Genomic DNA, 23,014 nt, shown 5'->3' on the forward strand with positions numbered 1-23,014 from the left:
GCAGAGAGGGAGAGAGACAGCGAGATAGACGCGCAAAGAGAGCAGAGACGCGGAGAGCTGAGGACGGAGCTCCGGGCGGGAGCTCAGCGCAGCGAGCGCGGGCGGGCGCGCGCCGGGGACAGCCTGGCCGGCTGGGGGCGCGGGGCGGCCCTGCCTCCTGCGCCTTCTCCTCTTCCTCCTCTTCCTCCTGCTCCTCCTCCTCCTCGTTCTCCTCCTCCTCCCTCTACTCCTCTGCGCGCCGCGCGCCTCCCGCCCTCGCGGCCGCCCGGCCGGGCTCCGCTCGCAGATATATGGAGGCGGCGGCGGCGGCGCGGGGGAGGGGGCGGGGGCGCGATCGATGGAATATAATTTTCCTCAAACTCGGAAAATAAAGTTCAGAGCTGATCAAATTTGAAAACAGATGTCGAATCGCGACTCTAAATAAGGTTCGATCCCGGGACTGAGGGAGTGGGGGTGGGGCGGGGGTGGGTGGAGAGGTGGAGAGACCCTCCTCCTCTCCCCTTCCCTTCCCCTCCGCCCCGCTCCTCCCCAAGAGGACGCGCGGACAAACGGACAGGCGCGAGGTGGAGGTGGCGACGATGCGGCCAGGACCCCTGCTGGACACGCAAACCTGGACCGGGACTGGAACACGGATCCGCACACACGCAGCCTGGATAGGAGACACACGGACAGAGGAACATATGGATACAGTAAGACAGTGCAAACACACACTCAGGGACACACAACCCTACAGAGAGACAGACACAGACACACATACACAGACGTGCCATCTGTACACGCAGCACACACATGCGTACCGTAATACAGGAAGTGGAAACACAACCCGTACACGGAGACATTCAGGCACACACAGAGAAACATATGCACAAACACAGCCTGCACACCACACCTTCCCCAACCCACAGCCACTCCCTGATCCACTGACCCACAAACTGGACACAAAGACACCCAGATGCACAGTGACACACAGCCACACTCCACTCCCAACACACAGCCTGGACACACAAGCCCTCACTGACACATAGGCAGAACCCAGGGCTGGCACACTGACACTCCCCTTCACACGCCCACAAGGTCACAGGCGCACACATGCACACCTGCAGTGACAGGGAAGGGCCCCGCCCAGCCAGATATGCTCCCATTGAAATAACAAGTCAATATCGACCAGCCTCAGGGCGGGTCAGACCCACAGTTCAGCTCCCGGCCGGCCGGACCTCCTGGCCCAACCTGACCCTCACCCTCACTGTCTACCCTCCTATCCCCTCCTTTGCCCCTTGCCCCTTGCCCCTCGCCCCTCACCCTGCCCTCTCTCCCGCGTCCACTCCCCAACCCCCCCCCTCCCCCGACTTTTCTCTCCCATTCCCAGGTCAGGCTCCACCCCGCCAAGCCCCACACCACCTTCTCTGGGGAAAGGCAGCTCTCACCTGGGCAGCCTGTGGAGGCTCCTACCCCCAGAGGGGAAAATAGGTCTCACGGCAAGACAGCAGTCCCCAGGTGGATATACGGGGGCCAGGACAGCTCTGTGGGATCTCACCAACCCCACCAGTGCCCAGGTGCTGAGACCCAGGTGCTGAGAGGCTAGAAGAGAACTTCGGCCCTGCCTGACAAACAGGGTTCAGCCTCACTCCCGCTCACCACTCAATCAGGCAAGTCGCTAAACATCCCCGAGCCTCAAGTTTCCTCATCTGCAAAATGGGACAATAATGACCTCCCTCCTAGAGTGGCTGGGAGGGTTAAACCGCAGGGCACATGGAGCACAGCTGGTACCTCACCAAGTACCAAGTAAACACGCATTTGCTGTGAGCTTGCTGCTTCCGAATAATCTCATTAAAAATATTAAGAATTTTGCCAGAAAACAAGAATTCCTTCACTTGTCTGAAAGGGAACATTCTTTCAAGGAGCCAACAGGCTTCACTGGGCTTCATTTACGACCCTTTCGCCCAGAGCCATGGTCCTCTGGGTGTCCATAACAGCCCCGGGACTCTCCACAGCCTACTTGAACACAGGTCACCAGCTACAGTGTTTATGCATATGTTTCTGTGCGTGTGCCTGAGTGTCTCCATGTACGGGTCGTGTGTTCCCACTTCCTGTATTGCGGTATGCACGTGTGTGCCACGTGTGTAGATAGCAGGTCTGTGTATGTGTATCTGTGTCTGTCTCTGAGTTTATCTGTAACACCCAGCACACTACAGAGAGCATTCCCCCTCTACCTGCCCAGTGCCTGGCTCTGAAAGCCAAGGAGGAGGTTCCGGAACACCCTCTGTAGGGCACGACTCCTCCCACACAGGACACCCTTTGGGAGAAAGGTGACACCCTCTGGGTAGATATGACTCCTTGGCTACACCCTTCAAGAGAGCTGGGACACCATTAAGGCTTCAAGTACACCAACTGGAATGCATTTCATGACCATTAAACCCCTGTGAAGAGGGACAGAACACCTTCTAAGCAGAAAGAGCTCAATTGACTGTAGATAACACCCTTCAGTAAGATAGGACATCCTCTGGAGAGATACAGTTTATCACACCATACACGACACCCTACTGGAAAATAGAACATCTTGGAATGTGAGGGACACCCTTAAGATAGCAAAGACCATCAGTCAACAGGGCTTTAAGACTTTATCTCTAAACCACGCCCCTCTGGGAGACAGGAAAACATCCCCAGGTGTCAGAAACACCCGGACTGTAATGTTAACACCTTTGAGGGGCTTGCAATGCCCAATCAGAGGGTGGGGAGGACCCCCCAAGGAGAGCTCTGATGCTCTTGGGGCCGGGGTGAGGGGGGCCAGGACCCATTGCCCTGTGCATCCCACACACCAGTAGGAATGGGAACAGCACCCGTCTGACTGTTTAGAACACCCTCAGCACCCCCCCACCCCCAGAAGACACCATCTTGATTTCTGGAACACCTTTGGGGGCTGTGCATTTTGGAGTAATTTATGCTCCCTCTCTGAGTCCTAGGGTTCGGGAGGATTCGTGAGGAGACCAGAGCGTGCAGCGCTGTGTAAGGCACATAGTAGGTGCTCAGTGAAAGAGACCCCTCACTGCACAGCACCCCCGCGGCCGGCAGGGGCACACGTTCCCTCGTTAGCAGTGTTGCCAACTCTGCCTACTTGGCTGAAGGAAGCGTCTCACAGGAGGGGGATCGTTAAGCTGTACTTAACATCCCCAGGGAGGCTGCAGCAGCAGAAGACTGTAGTTAATACCCCACTGAGAGAGGACACCCTCAGGGTGTTTAATGCCCCCTAGGAGAGGGGAAGACAGAGAGAGGGAGCAGGAGAATACCCTCACCAGCCTCTAACACCCAGTGGACTGAATTTATTACCCATGAAGGAGAGAGCATACCTCTGGGGTCTGTAATATCCGCTAGACTCTTGAAACCCCCAAGAGCAAGAGGACCCCTCCGTGAGGGCTATCGGCTCTCTCGAGATTGCTTTTAACAAAGATGCCTCCTGGTGCAGCTGAAAGCACTAAAGGTGACAGAGGGTGAAACCAGGAGCCCTCCACCCCAAGATTCCATCTCCTTAACTCCCTCCCCACCACTGCAGCCCTCCCGGAACCACAGGAACAAAAGGGGAGGTGGGGGTGGTGTGGGTGGGGAAGGCTGAATGGGGCCCAAATCCCAGCATGTCAATAGTCATGACAATGACCATTTAATGGGATTTGCCTGGTGCCTGGCAGTGGCCTAAACTCTATACACAGATTAACTCAAGCAAGTCTCACCGCACAACTCTAAGAGGTAGATGCTGTTATAAGTGTCACCCCCACTTTACTGATGAGGAAACTGAGGCACAGAATCACCTGCCGACTGTCACACAGCTAGTTAGTATTGGAAGGGGACCTGGAGCCAAGCAGCCTGGTCGAGGGGTTTGTGTTCTTAACCACCAGGCCACCCTGTCCTCCCCCCTGCCCCCACATTAGACTAGGAGCTTGCGCAGACAAGCACCCTGCCTACACGGCTCGGCGTCCTCCCAGAGCAGGGCCCACCCTACCCCTGTGTCCTCTGGCTCAGTATGACCGCCCACCATCCCCGATCCCTCGGGGCTTGAGGCTCCCTGTGGGCAGGGCCTGTGCCTGATTCATCTCTGGGTCCCTGCTGAGGGCAAAGCCTAGTCCACAGGGCCTGGGGAGGAGGCAGGGAGGGAGGGAGAGGGGAGGAGGGAGGCAGGGAGAGGACGTTAAATAGAGCAGGGAGGGAGTGAGGAGAAACCAGGCAGAGAGGGGCTGGGGAGAAGGACGGGGAGTCCCGGGGGAGCTGGGGCTGGAGCTGGGCCAAGCCACACAGCTGTGGATGTTGGGGAGAGCAGAGGGAATTGGGGAGTCCAGTCAGCTGGGAGAGGGGTGCAAACAAACAGCATGGCCACCCCTCCCTCACCCCATCCCCTATCCCAGGTGGGAGAAGATGGACCGAGAGGGGCCTAGAAGGTGGAAGGATGAAGGCCTGGGACGAACAAGATGCAAGGAGGGCAGACGGACAGACACAGGACAGATGGGAGCCAGGAGAGCACGGGGAGGCTGCCAGCCAGGGCGTGTGCCTGGGGGCGGGAATTCAGACAGACAGACAGACAAGGGTGAGGGAAAGGATGGGCAAGGGTGTTGGAAGACTGGGGACAGATGTGGGGGCTGGTCCAGGAAAAGGACAGACAGACTTAGGGCTTGGGGCTGGGGCAGGAGGGACAGACAGAGAGAAGGGGAGAGTGACCAGGAAGGAGGGGAGGATGGACACAGGGTGTCTGCAGAATTGGTGGGCAGATGGACGGAGGGACGGCCGTGCAGTGTGGCCGGCGGGGCCAGGGCCAGGCCGAGGGCGTGCGGTGGCGGCTGGCCCGGGGAGGCGGAGGCTGAGTGAGCGGTGGTGTTTGTGGAGCTGTCGGCTGCGGTGGAATTATGAAAAATAGCAGGCATCGGAGCCGGCCTTCAGCTTCGATTAGGGGAGATGGGACATGACAGGTGCGATCAATACGCAGCCGTTCTATAAAGTGTCAAGTAATGAATCAATTTCGACTAAATTTTCCATTTTTCAGAGGCCGTTCTCCGAGAGAAGAATATCCTCTTTTGTAAAGATATTATTATCGATTTCGGCGGCAATTTGACATCAGGGGTAGTTAATTCCACTCAGAATAAAATTGAAAACACTTGAGAGAGAAAAGAGAGAGGCGAAGAGTGAGACAGAGAGGGAGAGAGGGGGAGGGAGGGAGGGGCTGGGAGAGAGAGAGATGGATGGACAGAGAGACAGAGACAGGGAGACAGAGAGGAACAGACAGTGAGAGAGATGGGAGAGAGAAGAGAGATGCAGAGATGCAGAGACACGGAGAGAAACTTGGAGACTGCAAAGCCTAGAGTTATAGAGAGACACAGGGACTGACAGAGACATTCAAAGAGACTCAGAGAGCAGAGACACCCTAAGAAAGGGCGACAGAGAGACAAATTGAGAGTGGCTCAGAGAGAAAATCCCAGATGTTACTAACTGGCTACAGAGAAGCAAAGAAATGGACAAAGACAATTCAGAGAAAAAGACAGATGGAGGACTGGGCAGCAGAAACTGATGACACAGACAGACAGACAGACACACAGAAGTGAGAGGCTGAGAAACAGGAACTTAGGGGATTGGGGAGAGGGGCTGAAGGGTGTGGGGAGCATGAGCAACAGAGAAAAGCGAGCCTGGCAGAGGAGAGGCCAGAGAGGCAGAGTGGAGGGGTGGGGAGCAGAGGGTAGGAGAGGGGCCAAGAGGCTGAGAACCTGCCAGGAAGTGGGGAGGAAGAGGCAAGGGTGCCAGGAGAAGGGCAGAGGCTGAGGGGTTGGGGCTGAGAGCAGATCTGGAGATGAGAGTTTGGGGAGATCCTCCTGTCCTACCTATGCTGTCCCCAAAGTCAGTTGCCCTGAATGGGCAGAAGCTCGGCGTGTGTGTGTGTGTGTGTGTGTGTGTGTCCCTGAGTTCTGGTGTGCATGCATGTTGGCTGGTGTCTGTGTGTGTCCTTGCATGTTGACTGAATCCCATATCCTATTAATGTTTGTGTTTCCTGGACACACACACACACAATCTGTTTGTGTCCCTGTCCGTGTGCCTGCACATGCTATGGGTCCCTGGTCTCCCAGCCCCTTGGGTCTCAGCAGCAGGCAATGGTGACAACATTTCTGGTTAGTGCCTGTCAGTCCCCAGCTGAAATCTCCATTTATCCCTGAGCAGGTCACAGGCTGCTTGGGAGGAAGAGAGAGGAGGCAGGTAGAGGATAGGACCCCTGGGTTCTGAGAGAGAAGATGACCGAGGACCTGTACTCCTGGGTCTGAGGGAGGATGGTCTCAGATCCTGGGCTCCTGGGTCTGAGGCAGGAGGGCCTGGGGGCCTGGACTCCTGGGTCTGAGGGAGGAGGGCCTGGGGACCTGGACTCCTGAGTCTGAGGGAGGAAGGCCTGGGGGCCTGGACTCCTGGGTCTGAGGGAGGAGGCTGCTGGGGGCCTAGACTCCTGGGTCTGAGGGAGGAGGCTGCTAGGGGCCTGGACTCCTAGGTCTGAGGGAGGAGGGGCTGGGGGCCTGGACTCCTGGGTCTGAGGGAAGAGGGAGTGGGGGCCTGGACTCCTGGGTCTGAGGGAGGAGGGGCTGGGGGCCTGGATTCCTGGGTCTGAGGGAGGAGGGGGTGGGGCTGGGACACCCCATGGACAGGATGGTCAGCAGACAAGTAAGTAACAGGGCTGGCTGGGAAGCCCCTGAGCCATTGCCAGCCTCCCCTCTAGAAAAGCCTGTGCCTGCTGCCCCCTAGTGGACATGGAGATTAGGCCAGACCAGGGACAGGGAACTAACTGACAGGTCAAGGAGGGAAGCCAGAGGCACTGACCCAAGTGGGAGCAGAGACAGGGGAGAGGGAGAGAGAGAGGAGGGAAGAGAGAAGGAGGAGATGGGTGGACAGACAGGTGGACACAGACAGGGACAAAGATGAATAGAGAAGTGGGCTGGGGTCAGGCCGACAGGATTGAGGACTCGACCTTGGTGGAGAAGAGAGACCGGGGAGTGAGTTCAGGGCTAGAACTGGAGATGGACAGGGAAAGATGGAGGACACAGGGGGTCTGCAGCAGACAGCAGGCAGAGGGTGAGGGCGACAGAGAGACTCTTGGACAGACAGAGGCTGGGCTGGCGAGACCTGGGTACAGACAGTACAAGAGACAGGACGGGAGCCACATGGACAGATGGACAGTGACAGAGGGACGGGGGCTAGGTCTAAAGGAGGGAGAAAACCCAGAGAACAGGCAGCAAAGAGGACAGGTGGACAGGGGCAAGGGCAGGCACTCATGGAGAGACAGACGGACGTTGGAGGGAACAGCAGACACACCCAGAAGAAAGAGGTGGATAGAGAGAGAGAGAGAGAGAGAGAGAGGTGGTCACACACAGAGAGACAGAGGGATGCGGAGAAATCAGGGCTCCCCAAGCCAAGTGGACACCCGGAGATGAAGCAGAGAGGGGTATGTGGGGGGAGCCTGGAGCCCGGCAGGGATTCCAGGCTGAGGGGCTCCCTGTGGCAAAGCCTAGGAGAGTTGCTGGGGAACAGGCTCCCCTGGCTGGGGTCTCTGCCCGCCACCCCCTCCCAGGATCCCCCCCCCACCCGGCGGGCTGCCCGGCGGAGGCGACAGATTGAGCGATGAGACGCATTACGCACTTAATCCGCCTGATTGAATGTTTTGCTTTCGCCCAAATTGAAACATTAAACAACACGGGACGAGAAGAGGCGGCCGCAAATCACTCATGAAAGATTCATCTTCTCCCAGGCAGCCGCCACCGCCTGCCTCTGATGCTGCCCGCCCCAGCCGGGAAGCCTCAGGGTGGGGGTGGGGGTGGGGCAGCACCCCTGCTCACTCTGGGGAGCCCCAGCCCTAGTGGTCTGGGGAAGTTCTTCCCACTGTCTCGCCTCAATCCTACAGGTGGTCTCAGAGACTAGAACCCTGGATCCCTAGGCCTTCCCTGGACAGCATGACCTTGGCCCTGTCCCCGTCCCTCTCTGGCTGGGGAATGCTTGCCCTCTCTGGGGTCCATCTCTCCAGCTACCTTCCTGGACCAGCCCGGACCTTTGGGGACATGGAAGGGGCTGCTCAGAGTTGGGGGATGAGGTCTGGGAGCCTCCTCCCCGTGCAGCAGGGCTTTCTGGGTTCTTGATCCAAGAGTGGGGGTGGTGTCTGGGGGCTGAGTCAGAGGGAGGTGGCCGCTGTGTCAGGATCAGTGCAAATGGGCAGACAGGGAGTGTGTTCCCTGCCACTCGGGAGCTCAGTGTGTCTCTGTGTCTGCCTGCATATATGACTGTGTATCTTCTGTCTCGCTCTGCCCATGTTGGTGTAACTTGCTTTGCAATTGTCCCTGTGTCACTACACTCAGGTCTCAGTGACCCTGCGTTGTGATGGTAACTCTGTGGGCCTGTGGGTATGTCTGTCTGCCTGTCTGTCTGGCACTTTCTGTATGTGCGTCCTGTGGGCAGCATTTTTGTGTGGTGTGTGTCTGTATCAGTGTGACTTTTGGGGTGTGGCTGTGTGTGACTCCCTGTGTGTAAGTCTGTGGATGACTGTGTGCCGTGTCTGTCTGTCTGTGTGTTGCCTGCTCTGGGTCTGTCTGCAGGTCTGTGTTGAACTATTTCTGTGTCTGGGTCTCTTTTCTGCATCCGCATGTCCCTGTGTCTCTTTCAGCCTCTGTCTCTGTCTCTGCCTGAGGGGGCACCTTCTGGGGCCACTAGAGGAAGGCCTGGGTGCGGAGAAGCTGGGGAGAGAGGAGGCAAGAAAGACGGAGAGACAGGACAGTGGTGACGCCTGAGAACCAGGGAGCAGGGAGCAAGCGCGAGGGAGCTGGGGGGGCCGTCGTGGGCGCCACGGCCGGAGCGGGTGATCAATATTCGATTTAGGTTTTAATTCCGGGGCTTTCGGAGCCTGTCAGCCCTGATGTATGAGCTCACACTGGGGCCGCCCAGCCAGCCACCCCACCAGTGCCCATGGCCTGGTGGCCTGTCCTGGGCTCCCTGGCCCTGCCAGCAGTGGACTATAGGAGAGGGGGGAAGGGGAGAGGGGCCCAGTGAACTTGAGCTTGGTCTCTTGCCCACCCAGTGCACCTACGGCCCCTGCTCCTGCCTGGCCTGCCAAGCAAGGGGCCCCTAGAGGTCCTCAAACACTATCTCAGGGACACCTGGTCGGGTCCCACAGCCTGCCTGTCTGCATGGACCACATGTTCAGACACACACATAGCTCTGGGCTCATACATGCCTGTGCCCATGCAAACTCTAACACATACCCCGGGTTCAAACACACATGTGCACACACAAGCCACCATGCATCTCCTCTGACATACATGTGTGTCCACATACAAACTCTGACACACATACGTGGTGTACACACAGAACCCCAACGCATAGACACATAAAAGCACCACATGAACCGGAGGTGGGAACCCTGGGGACAGCATTCTGGCAAGAGAGGCAAGAGACGGAGACACAGAAACTCAGAGACAGGCTAACAGTGAGAGATGGGAGAGACGGACCAGTTAAGAGCTCAGAGAAGAGCTTGAGAGTGGCGACAGACGCGGAGAGTCCCCGAGGGGAGGTTGGAGGCCACAGGGCGGAGCAGTGGACAGGGCTCAGCAGTGAGGGGGATGGGAGCCCCCCCAAACCCTGTCTCTTTCTCAGGAAGATGGATCCACCACCCTCCCTGATGACAATGCTGTCTGCGCAAACTTTAATTAACACTTTGAGTTAATTAGTTCGAGATCATTTAGGAGTAAAATGTTTTTATTAGGGAGGCTGCGAGCCTGTTGATGGATGGGGCGCGATTCGCTCTTCCGCCTGCGGGGACAGCTGGTAAACAGAAATCAATCAGGGGCCTCCCAACCCAGCCCCCCCAGAGCCAAGCTCCCGGCCTAGAGCCCAGGAGTGGAGGCTCCCAGCCTCCTCCTTCCCCCAGGCCCCAGATTTCAGGCCCCAGCCCCCCCTCCTTCAGACCCAGGAGTCTAAAACCCCACCTTCCTCTTCCCCCAAGACCTACAAGTCCAGGTTCCCAGCCCCTCTTCCATTAGGCCCAGGAATCCAGGCCCCAGGCCCCCCTCCTTCAGACCCAGGAGTCTAAAACCCCAGCTTCCTCTTCCCCCAAGACCTACGAGTCCAGGCTCCCAGCCCCTCTTCCATTAGGCCCAGGAATCCAGGCCTCCAGCAGTCTCTTCCCTCAGACCCAGGAGTCCATGCCCCCAGCCCCTCCTCCCTCAGACCCAAGCGATCAGGCCCCCAGCCTCTCCTCAGACCAGGAGTCCAGGGCCCCAGGCCCTCCTTCCTCAGACCCAGGAGTCCAGGCCCCCCAGACCCTCCTCTCCCAGACCCAGGAGTCCAGGCCCCCAGCCCCTCCTCCCTCAGACCCAGGAGTCCAGGCCCCAAGCCCCTCCTCCCTCAGACCCAGGAGTCCAGGCCCGCAGCCCCTCCTCTCCCAGACCCAGGAGTTCAGGCCCCCAGCCCCTCCTCTCCCAGACCCAGGAGTCCAGGCCCGCAGCCCCTCCTCTCCCAGACCCAGGAGTCCAGGCCCGCAGCCCCTCCTCTCCCAGACCCAGGAGTTCAGGCCCCCAGCCCCTCCTCTTTCAGACCCAGGAGTCCAGGCCCCCAGACCTTCCTCTCCCAGACCCAGGGTCCAGGCCCCTAGAACTTCCTCTCCCAGACCCAGGGGTCCAGGCCCCCAGCCCCTCCTCCCTCAGACCCAGGGGTCCAGGCCCCCAGCCCTCCTCCCTCAGACCCAGGAGTCCAGGCCACCCCACAGCTTCCTCCCTCAGACCCATGAGTCCAGGTCCCTGCCCCTCCTGGTCCCAGCTTGGTCGAGAGTCCACTTCTGTCGCAGGACCCGGCTTCCGGGCCCCCACCTCTAACCTCCCTCGGATGCCTGAAAACCCTGGCTGGTCCTCTGGGCAGCCGCCCCCCTCTCCCACCCGCGCCGGACTCTTGGACACAGCACTAGGGTCGGATTCACAGTTCGGAGCTCCCTCGGCTGTGGGTCAGACCCTCCCCTCCACTCCGTCTCGAGGACCCTGACTCCGCGGCCCCGGAACTTTCTCCTCGCCGCCCCTCGGCGTCTCTGCGCGCCTGTCTCGTTGGGTCTCGGCCGAGAGACATCTCGGGCGCCCCCTTCCCCCGCGGTGACGGCTTCATCAGGTGTCCGCGCGGGCGGGGGCGGGGCGAGGCCTGGCGGGCGCGGGGAGCCCGGGGGCGGAGGGGCGGGGGTTCCGGGGCCGATAAATCTTCATCAGGCGGCGGCGGGGGGGCCATTAGGCGCTAATGGGAAGATGGAGGGGCCTGTCGGCCGCGCGGGCCGGGCCTCATTTGTCCTGCTTCCCGCTCCATTGGCCGCCGCCCCCGCCCCGCCCCGCCCCTCCTCCGCCACCGCGCGCCCCATTTCCGCTTCAAACCTTTGGAGGGGACGTGGGGGGGATCCCGGGGGCTGCTGAAAAAGAGGCGACTGGAAGGCAGGGACAGATTCAGGAAAGGGGAGGGGGCTCAGGGCATGGAGGGAAGGGGGTTCGGTCGCAGAGCCAGTTTAGAACGTGGGTGGCTCAGCTAGAACGCAGGCGGAGTGGGCAGGAGAACGCCGCGGGAAGGGCTCGGAACGCGGAGAACGTGAATAGAAGTCCCCGAAGGAAAAGAGAAAGCGGGAGGGGGCCGTCGGGGACGCGAGAGGGGACTTGGAAGATGGGAGTGGCGGGGACTGGAACAAGGCGGGAGTGGCCGGGAGAGGATGCAGGATTGGAATTAGGGGAGGGGGTCGGATCGCCGGCCCCAGCCTCCAAGGGCAGGGATCCGGGAAGGCGAGGGGGCGGCGTCCCCCGAGGCAGAGAGCGCGGCCCCCGCCCGTCGCAGCCGCCGCCGCCGGCTCCCGGACTCGCGCCCCCCGCGCGTCCACTCTGATTTCTCGGCCCATTTTTCTTCCTCTCCTGTCACTCCGGCGCTCGCCCTCCCGCCGCCTGCTGCCCCGCCGCGCTCCGCTTCCCGCGGGAACCCCCGCTGCAGCCAGCCCCGGGGGCTCAGCCGGCTCCGCGCAGCAGCGCCCTCACCCCCACCACGCCTGGCCCCGATCAGTCGCCACCAGGAGCACCTATTCCCCCAAGTCGGTCGCCCACAAATGGACTGCCTCCCCGAACACCCCCAGGAGAGGCCCAGCCTTGGGGGGTAGCACTGGGGTTGGCCCCCCCCAGCCCCTGGGACTAGATCCCTAGGACCTCAGGACCCTAGTCTGAGATTCCCCTAAAGAAGGCATCTAGATACCCACAAACCAGGCCTTCGAAGCCCTACCCTCCCTCTGAAGCCCTCACATGGACTGAAGACCCCTGGGATCAGACCTAGACATGGGCCTGGATCACCCCAGGCCGAGTGAATGGCTACCCGGACTCACAAACAGAAGGTGATAAACCAGCCTAGCCCCAGACACCCCAAAATGAGGATTCTGGGGCCCAGCTCCATTCATCCCCAAACAAGTCCTCCAGCCCAAGACACTCAGAGAATAAGGGAAATGGACCTTAGCTCAGTCACTCTAAAATAAGCATCAGTAACCACAAGCCCCCCAAACTAGGCATTTATTCCCCCATACTGTCACCCCCAAATTAGACGTTGGGGCCCCAAATTTGGCACACCTAAACTAGACTTTCCTCATTGAACCTCATCAGGACCCCAAGATACACCACCCACGAGCTACAAAAATAGGCCCCAGCTGCTATCACCCACTCAGCATGTGACCCCATTCTCCACACATACAAACTAGAAAATGGGACTGAAATTCAGACACCCTTAAACTGGGCAACCCCAAACGTGACAACTGGATCCTCAGACTCAAGTCAAAATGAGGATCTGGGCCTCACCCACCCTAAGGCTCCCCCAAACTAGACATCTGGCTCCCCAGACTCAGTTTCCACTAAACCAAGGAACCTCGGAAATGCCCCAGCAAGTCACCTTAACACTAGTCATGTAGGTCTCTACGTAGCATCATCCCTAAACCTTGCGTCCAGACCCAATCATTGGTCACCCTAACCTATGCATGTGGACAACCAACTTTTTTTTTTTTTTTTTTTTTTGAGATGGAGTCTCCCTGTCGCCCAGGGTGGAATGCAGTGGCGCGATCTCAGCTCACTGCAAGCTCCGCCTCCTGGGTTCACGCCATTGTCCTGCCTCAGCCTCCTGAGCAGCTGGGACTACAGGTGCCCACCACCACGCCTGGCTATTTATTTATTTATATATTTATTTTTGAGACGGAGTCTCGCTCTGTCACCCAGGCTGGAGTGCAGTGGCGTGATCTTGGCTCACTGCAAGCTCCGCCTCCCGGGTTCAGGCCATTCTCCTGCCTTAGCCTCCCAAATAGCTGGGACTACAGGCGCCCACCACCACACCCAGCTATTTTTTTTGGCTTTTTAGTAGAGACGGGGTTTCACCGTGTTAGCCAGGATGGTCTCGATCTCCTGACCTCGTGATCCACCCGCCTCGGCCTCCCAAAGTGCTGGGATTACAGGCGTGAGCCACTGCACCTGGCCTTTTTTTTTTTTTTTTTTTTTTTTTTTTTTTAAGACAGGGTCTTGCTCTCTTGCTCAGGCTGGAGCTGGAGTGGCATGATCTTGGCTTACTATAGCTTCGACCTCCCAGGCTCAAATGATCCTCCTGCCTCAGCCTCCCAAGTAGCTGGGACAACAGGTATGAGCCACCACTCCAGGTCAACAAGCAGCTTTAGAAGCCCCCCAACTTGGCACCTGGAATTCCAGCATCACCTGCCCTTACAATACACATTTGAGCTTTCACCCCCACTCATAAGAATTAGAGACCCCTCTAAGTTACCCCACGAACTCAGCATCTAGCCTCCCAACCTCAGACACCCCCAAAGTTAGGAGGACTCTGTGGCACTGAAGCTCAGATCTCCAAACTACCCCTTTTGTCCCCAAACTTCAGTCACCCTACACTAAGCACCCCATAGGCTGTTACCCCCAGAAGTAGGCAAGTCAAGAACCCCCAAATCAGGTATGTGGAGCTGACCCTCAAGGTCAGTCTTCCTAATCCAAACACCAAGAAGCTCATAATCAGAGAGACCTGAACTTGGGATTTAGAGAACCTGCCTCAAACACCCTCATAGTAGGTTGGATGGTGGCCCCACAAAAAGGTATGTCCACATCCTAACCCCAGAACCTGCTAATGTGACCTTACAGGAAGAGTCTATTCAGATGTAATTAAATGAAGGATCTTGAGATGGGATTATCCTGAGTTGCTGGGGTGGGCCCTCAATCCATGTTAAGGGACCTGGTAACACACAAGAAGAGGCTGGACGAGGTGGTTTACACCTGTAATCCCAGCACTTTGGGAGGCTGAGGCAGGAGGATCCCTTGATTCCAGGAGTTGGAGGCCAGCCTGAGTAGCATACCGAGACCTCATCTCTACAAAAAATAAAATTAGCTAGGCATAGTGGTGCACAGCTTAGTCCCAGCTACTTGGGAGGCTGAAGCGGGAGGATCGCTTGAGTTTGGGAGATCAAGGCTGCAGTGAGCTGTGATGATACCACTGCACTCCAGTCTGGGCGATAGTGAGACCTCTTCACAAAAAAAAAAAAAAAAAAAAAAAAAAGGTTGGGGGGGCCGGGCACAGTGGCTCACACCTGTAATCCTAGCACTTTGGGAGGCCGAGGCGTGCGGATCACGAGGTCAGGAGATGGAGACCATCCAGGTTAACACAGTGAAACCCTGTCTCTACTAAAAATACAAAAAAAAAAAAAAACAAAAAAATTAGCTGGGTGTGGTGGCGGGCACCCCTGTAGTCCCAGCTACTCAGAAGGTTGAGGCAGGAGAATGGCGTGAACCCGGGAGGTGGAGGTTGCTGTGAGCTGAGATCACGCCACTGCACTCCAGCCTGGGCGACAGAGCGAGCGACTCTGTCTAAAAAAAAAAAAAAAACCCAATTTAAACCACTCCTAATTCAGGCATTGAGCCTCCCCAAGGATCTGAGTCTCTGTGTCAGTCACCCCTAACTAGGTATCTGGGTGATTAGCCTCAGACATTCCCACACTAAGGAACAACACCCCCAGCCAGGCGCGGTGGCTCACGCCTGTAATCCCGGCACTTTGGGAGGCCAGGTGGGCAGATCGCCTGAGGTCAGGAGTTCAAGACCAGCCTGGCCAACACGGTGAAACCCTGTCTCTACTAAAAATACAAAAATTAATTGGGCATTGTGGTGGGCGCCTGTAATCCCAGCTACTCAGGAGGCTGAGGCATGAGAATGGCTTGAACCAGGAGGCGGAGGTTGCAGTGAGCCGAGATCACACCACTGCACTCCTGCCTGGGAGACAAAGCAAGACTCTGTCTCAAAAAAAAAAAAAAAAAAAAAAGGAACAACACCCCAAACTCCATCACCCCAAACTAGGTACAAAGAACCACAAACCCTGGCAACTAGGTCTTGAGACTCAGTGAGCCCCAAATTGTATATAAATGTTAGGAACTCATAACTAGTAGCCCTCAAACCAGACATCTGGTTGCCTTCTCTTAACCTCCCAAAGATGGGCTTCTCATACACGAGAGTGACACCCCCTGGAGGCATCTGATGACACAACCCCAGCTTGGCACTGGATCTGCTGAGGGACATCTGGGCCCCAGCTGTCACCCCAGATTGATGTTCGGGCTCTCAGATGGTCATCCCAACCTCAACATCTGGGCAGCCGGGATTACACACCCCTAAACTAGACATCTGAATGTTTTGCCACAGCTACCCACAATCTAAGGCATTTTGGATTTGAGCCCCAAACTTGGGCTCTGAACCATGTCCCCAGCCTCAGAACCCCCTAACTGAACATCATGGTAAGTCACCTCTATTTTGGATTTAGGGTCCCAGCCTTAATTTGTCCCCAGATTAGAATACAGGCCCACAGGCTGGGCGCGGTGGCTCACGCCTGTAATCCTAGCACTTTGGGAGGCCAAGGCGGGTGGATTGCTTAAGCTCAAGAGTTTGAGACCAGCCTGGGCAACACGGTGAAACCCCATCTCTACTAAAATACAAAAAAATTAGCTGGGCGTAGCAGCGTGCACCTGTAGTCCCAGCTACTTGGGAGGCTGAGGCAGGAGAATTGTTTGAACCGGGGAGGCAGAGGTTGCAGTGAGCCAAGATAGCGCCACTGCACTCCAGCCTGGGTGACAGAGCGAGACTCCATTTCCAAAAAAAAAAAAAAAATACAGGCCCACAGTTTCACTCACCCCTAAATTAACCTTCAGGGCCTCAAGGTCAGCAAAACCACAGCAAGTCACTCTCAAAATAGGCATCTGAGCTCCACAGCCACCCACCCACACACTTTGCATATAGCCTCCCAGTCTCAGATGTCCCCAAAACTAGGGCCTGGGGCACCTAGGCTCAGTGACCCCCAAACTAGGCAAGTGAGCTCCAAACTTCAGTCAGCCCTAAGGTAATCAGTAGGACCCCCAAATCAACATGTGGGCTGCCAACCTCGGTCACCGCTAAACCTCAAAACCAGTCACACTAGATTTGACACCTGAGTCTCCGAACTGACTCTCCCCAAACATGACAGGTGAAATGCCGCAGGAAGTCACTTCTAATCTAGACAGTAGGCCCCCACTGTCGTCACTAATGTGGGTGTCAGTAGCCCCTGTCCCCAGCCTCAGTGACGAAGCCACACAACTGCAGACATCTAGAGCCGGGCATTGGGTGTCCCTAAACATGAACAAGGGCTCACACGTGCCCAGAACTGGGCAGGAGCAACTCCAGGCACCCCAAATTCAGGATCTTGAGCCCCAGCATCCATCTTCTCAAAGTGAGAATCTGAGTCCTCAGTGTTAGTCACCCATAAACACTGCATCTTGACTACCACAACCAACCATTTGCCCCCAGACTAGGGTTTTTTTTTTTAGATAGGGTCTTGCTCTGTCACCCAGGCTGGAGTTGCAATCATGGTGCAATCATGGCTCGCTGCAGCCTCAAACTCCTGGGCTCAAGAGGTCCTCCCTCAGCCTCCTGAATAGCTGGGACTGCAGGCAGTTGACACCATGCCCAGCGAATTTTTTTGTTTTTTGTTGTAGAGATGGGGTCTCACTATGTTGCCCAGGCTAGTCTTGAACTCCTGCCCTCAAGGGATCCTCCTGCCTTGGCGGGACTAGCTGGGACTACAGCCCAGCTAGTTTATTTTTATTTATTTATTTACTTATTTTTTTTGGAGATGGAGTCTTGCTCTGTTGCCCAGGCTGGAGTGCAGTGGTGCAATGTTGGTTCACTGCAACCTCCACCTCCCAGGTTCAAGCGAATCTCCTGCCTCAGCCTCCCAAGTAGCTGGGATTACAGGTGCACACCACACCCCAGCTAATTTTTGTATTTTTAGTAGAGATGGGGTTTCACCATGTTGGCCAGGCTGGTCTCAAACTCCTGACCTCAGGCGATCTACCTGCCTCAGCCTCCCAAAGTGCTGGGATTACAAACGTGAGCCGCCGCACCCGGTCCAGACTACAGTTTAGACCCACAGGATCCTCTTGTGTCCAGTAAAGGGCAGCTGAGTCTCCAGGGCCAGAAATCCCAAGGTTACCTGTGCCCCAGCCACAGCGACCCCTAGGCCAGGCATTAGAGCCCCAGTCTCCATCTTCCCCCAGGGGTCTCTATCACTGCCATCCACAGGTGTGGAGGTGCTTTGAAAACACTGGCCCTCCATGTCATAGACATGAAACACTCCTCAAGTGGGTCCTGAGTCCTGGAGCCCTGACCTCTTGACACCTCCATTCCAAATACCCAGACTCCCAGCTTCAATGACCTTCACACAAAGCTCCACACCGCTGGCCACACTCACTCAGAGACCCCACACCTGAGTACAGGAAACCCTTGACTCAGTTGTCCCAGGAACATTCAGGCATCAGCACTCTCAGGCTCAGCCATGTTTAGAAGGGACCAGCACCCTGGACTCTGCGCCCCAGGCTAGAGGACTGAAATGACAGCTCCTGCCACCCCAAGTCAAAACAGGCACCCCTCAGCCTCATCCCTCCAGCTGCACAACTACGCCCCAAGTCTCTGTCCCCCAAACCAGGCAGTCTCTGCCACCCAGAACTGGAAAACTGTATCTCCATCTCTGTTACCCCGAGGCAGGGCCTTGACTTCTGGTCTCATCACCCCAAACTAGACCACTGATCCCAGTCTCTGCCTCCCCCAAATGGAAAACTGAACCCCAATCACTGTCAGCTCAAACTGGACAAAAGGACCCCAGTCACTGTCACCCCAAACTAGAAAGCAAGACCAGTAGTCTCTGTCAGCCCAAACATGACATGGATGAGTAATGTCTGGCATATCAAGATAGACAACAAGAACTAAACTGTCACCACAAATTAGCAAGTGGATGAGCCCAGGAGTTCGAGATCAGCCTAGGCAACACAGTGGCACCCTGTCTCTATCAAAACAACACAAAACAAAATAAATTAGCTGGGCATGGTGGCACGTCTCTGGAGGCCAAGGTGGGACATGAGCCCGGGGAGGTCACGGCCACGGTGAGCCATGATCGCGCTACCTCACTCCTGCTTGGGCAACAGAGTAAGACCCTGTCTCAAAAATAAAATGAAATAAAATAGGCCGGGTGTGGTGGCTCAGGCCTGTAATCTCAGCACTTTGGGAGGCTGAGGCAGGCAGGTCACTTGAGATCAGAAGTTTGAGACCAGCCAGATCAACATGGTGAAACCTCATCTCTGCTAAAAGTACAAAATTAGCCGGGTGCTGTGGCGGGTGCCTGTAATTCCAGCTACTTGAGAAGCTGAGGCAGGAGAATCGCTTGAATCCAGGAGGTGGAGGTTGCAGTGACCCAGGATTGCACCACTGCACTCCAGCCTGGGCGACAGAGTGAGACTCCGTCTAAAAAAATAAAATAAGGCCAGGCACGGTGGCTCACACCTGTAATCCCAGCACTTTGGGAGGCCAAGGCAGGCGGATCATGAGGTCAGAAGATTGACTCCATCCTGGCCAACATGGTGAAACCCCATCTCTACTAAAAATACAAAAAATTAGCCGGGTGCGGTGGCACATGCCTGTAGTCCCAGCTACTCAGGAGGCTGAGGCAGGCGAATTGCTTGAATCCGGGAGGCAGAGGTTGCAGTGAGCCGAGATCGTGCCATTGCACTCCAGCCTGGGTGACAGAACGAGACTCCATCTCAAAAAAAATAAATAAATAAAAATTAAATTAAATTAGCAAGCTAGTCTGTCACCCCACAAATGTACTGGGACAATGATCTCTGTAAAACAACCTACACAACCAGACCCCATTTCTGTTACCCAAAATACATGCAGCGGCCCCAGTCTGTTTCCCAAAAGCAGACAACCAGATACCCAGTCTCTGTCACCCACATATACTCTGGGACCCATCTCTGTCCTGTAAAACTAGACAACCTAGCCCTAGTTTCTTTGCCCCAAATACTGCTTGGCACCCCCAGTTTCTGTCACTCAACACTAGACAACCAGACCCCAGTCTCTGTCACCCCAAATATACCCAGGGATCTTAAACTCTGTCCCACAAAACTAGGCAACTGGACCTCCAGAGTCTATGAGGTCACATGTTCCCTGGTCTGTTTCCTCCCCACAAAACTATAAAACCAAATGCTCCATCTCTGTTACCCTGAATACATCACCCTGGGCCCCAGTCTCTGTCTCACAGTCCTAGACAACCAACCCCCAGACACTGCCACCCCAAACGGGACAATTGTACTTCTAGGCTTCTAGGCTCTGTCACGCCACGTTGAGCAACACGTTGCATAAAATGTGACCTCAGACTAGAGACCTGGGCCCACAGTCCCATTCATCTTCATCTGGTCGACCAGACTCCATCCAGTCTGTCTCCTAAACTAGATGGCCAGACCCCTGGTCCCACTCATGCCAAATGAGACAAGCTAACTTCCATTCTATGCCCCCCTAAATTAGACCCTGGAACCCCTATCATTTCATCCCACCCTGGACAACTGATCCCTAATATCTGTCATTACAAACTAGGCAGCTAACCTCCTAGCCCCTGTCACCCCGAATTCAACTTCTCAGTCTCTGTGCCCCAGGCTAGGTCCTGGGATCCCAGTCTTTATCCCACAAAATTAGAAACCAGAACCCCCTGATTCTGCCACCCCAATCTAGGCAAAGAAACCCCCACTTCTGTTTCTTTTTTTTTTTTTTTCTCAAGACAAGAGTCTCATTCTTTTACCCAGGCTGGAGTGCAGTAGTGCGATCATAACTCACTGCAGCCTGGACCTCCTGGGCTCATGTGATCCTCCCACCTCAGCTTCCCCAAGTAGCTGGGACTACAGGCACGCGCCACCAGGCCTGGTTGATTTATTTTTATTTTTTATTGAGACAGGGTCTTGCTGTTTCCCAGGCTAACCCCCACTTCTGTTGTCCCAAACTGGACATCTGGAACCCCGATCTCCAGCATCCCATACTATCCAACCAGATCCCAGTCTGTTACCCCAACTAGGCAACCAGACCTATAATGGCTGTGGCCTCAAACTAGCCAACTGGTCACCCCAGGTCTTCCACCCCAAGCCAAGGCCCTGACCCCCCCCCAACTGGTCACCCCAGGTCTTCCACCCCAAGCCAAGGCCCTGACCCCCAGGGCTTTGGTCTTCAGCCAAAATTAGTTGGCCAGTCTTTTGGCCTCTGTAACCCCACCCAGATAATTGGACTGGTGGCCTCTGGCACCAAAGTGAGATAACCAGACCTCCAGTATCAGATACCACAGTGGAGTTCACCAGATCCCGTTACTGTTGCTCTAAACTGGTCATCAAACCCTCAGTCTGGTACCCCAAACCTTAAATTTCAATCTCAACCCAGTGTCACCTCAAAAGAGCCAAGACTCTACATCCAATACCCCTAAGGAGGTGCCAGAAGTCCCAGTCTTTGTCACGAGAAACTAGACAATCAGAACCCAGTCTATCACCCCAAAACAGACCTTAGAATCTCAGCCCCCATCACCCCAACCTAGACAAGAACATTAGTCTCTGCCACCTCCAACAACTGGTTCCTGTCACCCCAACCAGACGCAAGTCCCTAATCTGTCACTTAAAGAGAACTGGGCTGGGCGCAGTGGCTCACGCCTGTAATCCCAGCACTTTGGGAGGCCGAGGCAGGCAGATCATGAGGTCAGGAGATTGAGACCATCCTGGCTAACACGGTGAAACCCCATCTCTACTAAAAATACAAAAAATTAGCTGGGCGTGGTGGTGGGCGCCTGTAGTCCCAGCTACTCAGGAGGCTGAGGCAGGAGAACAGCGTGAAACCAGGAGGCAGAGGTTGCAGTGAGTGGAGATCGCGCTATTGCACTCCAGCCTGGGTGACAGTGAAACTCCGTTTCAAAAAAAAAAAAAAAATTGAGAACTGAACCCATTTTCTTTTTTAAAGACAGGGTCTCCCAGGCTGGAGCGCGGCGTATGATCCTAGCTCACTGCAGCGTCAAACTCTTGGACTCAAAGTGATCCTCCTGTCTCAGCCTCTCAAGTAGCTGGGACCACAGGCATGCACCACCATACCCAGCTAATTTTTTCATTTTTCTTTTTTTTTGGTAGAGATGGGACCTCATTTTTTTTTACCCAAGCTGCTTTCAAACTCCTGGCTTCAAGCAATCCTCCCACCTCAGCCTCCCAAACAGATCTCCAATTACTGTTACCCCAAATCAGAAACTGGATCCCAGGCTATATCACCAAACAAGACAACCAGATTCCCAATCTGTCACTTCCAACCAGCCAGCTGGATCCCAGACTGTCACCAAAATAGACAAGACCTTTGGTCTCTGTCCCCTTGATGAGACAGCAAGCCCTCCAATTTCTCCTACCCCAAACCAAACCTCGAATCTCAAGGTTGTTCAGGAGAGACAGAGAAATGGTACTCTAGTTTTTTTGGTTTTCTTTTTATTTATTTATTTATTTTTTCTTGAGACAGAGTCTTGCTCTTTCACCCAGGCTGGAGTGCAATGGCGTGAACTCGGATCACTGCAACCTCCACCTCCTGGGTTCAAGCCATTCTCCTGCCTCAGCCTCCCAAGTAGCTGGGATTACAAGCGTGCGCCACCAGGCCCAGATAATTTTTTTTTTTTTTTTTTTTTTTTTTTTAGTAGAGACGGGTTTCACCATGTTGGCCAGGCTGGTCTCAAACTCCTAACCTCGTGATCCGCCTGCCTCAGCCTCCCAACTTGCTGGGATTACAGGCATGAACCACCACCTCCGGCCCTGGGACCCTAGTCTTAATCACCCCAGATGGAAGCTTCTGGTCTCAGCATCTCAATAACTCAACACCAGAATTTGAGACCTGTAGCCAGTTGCCTTCAGAATAGGCCTTTGGCCTGAGTTACCAACCTCCCACTGACCCGCAGCTCTAGCCTGCTGCCTCAGTGATCTCAGAACTGACTGCTTGGGTCTTTGGCATCAGTAGCCTCCAAGCAAAGCATCTCAACCATATTCACTGCAAACCCAGCGATGTAGACTGGACCTGGCGTCCACCCACCGACATGGGCACGGACACTCAGTCTTCCCTGGGGAATACTGGCATTGATGTCAAAAAACACCCTCTGCTACTCCAAAATTGGGATTGGAACCCTGGCCTCTGAGTAGGCCCAGGTGACCTGACTTGGCCGGGGGCACCCCAGGTCCCCACCCTTCCTGGTCCCCCAGGATGAGTCCATCTCTAGCTCCCTCCCTGGCGGAAGCACTTGTCCGCCCTCTAGTGGCAGATTCTGGAAGTGCACTCCTCTGTGGCGTCGACACCCAGGCTCCCCCTGGTCTTCCCATCTCGTGGGAAGCCTGAAGCCTGGGGGTCTTCCTGCTTCCTCCCACTCACCTCCCACCCAAGTCAGCCACCAAGACCTGTCCTTCAACCTCCTGAATCTCTCTTCCCTGTCTCGCCTCTCCACCCCACTTCCCTGCCCCATCTTCCCCAGCTAGGATCATCCCTCGTCTCACTCCCTCCAGCCCATCCACCACACAACCTCAGAGGGATAACCCTCTCCTTCCCACCCTTCCCCTCCCCTCCCCCTCCCCTCCCCCTCCCCTCCCCCTCC

At 55.9% G+C, this 23,014-nt stretch overlaps 1 long non-coding RNA gene across 1 annotated transcript; it reads left to right on the forward strand.

The window, feature by feature from the left end:
- Positions 1-208: 208 nt before the first annotated feature.
- On the forward strand, positions 209-1,853 carry LOC129019893 (uncharacterized). Its single transcript, XR_008495732.1, has 3 exons — positions 209-425; positions 534-697; positions 1,367-1,853. It is a non-coding gene; the product is annotated as an uncharacterized LOC129019893 (long non-coding RNA).
- The last annotated feature ends 21,161 nt before the right edge of the window (positions 1,854-23,014 follow it).

Source organism: Pongo pygmaeus, chromosome 20, assembly GCF_028885625.2.
Source record: "Pongo pygmaeus isolate AG05252 chromosome 20, NHGRI_mPonPyg2-v2.0_pri, whole genome shotgun sequence".
In the NCBI taxonomy this organism is placed as follows: Eukaryota; Metazoa; Chordata; class Mammalia; order Primates; family Hominidae; genus Pongo; species Pongo pygmaeus.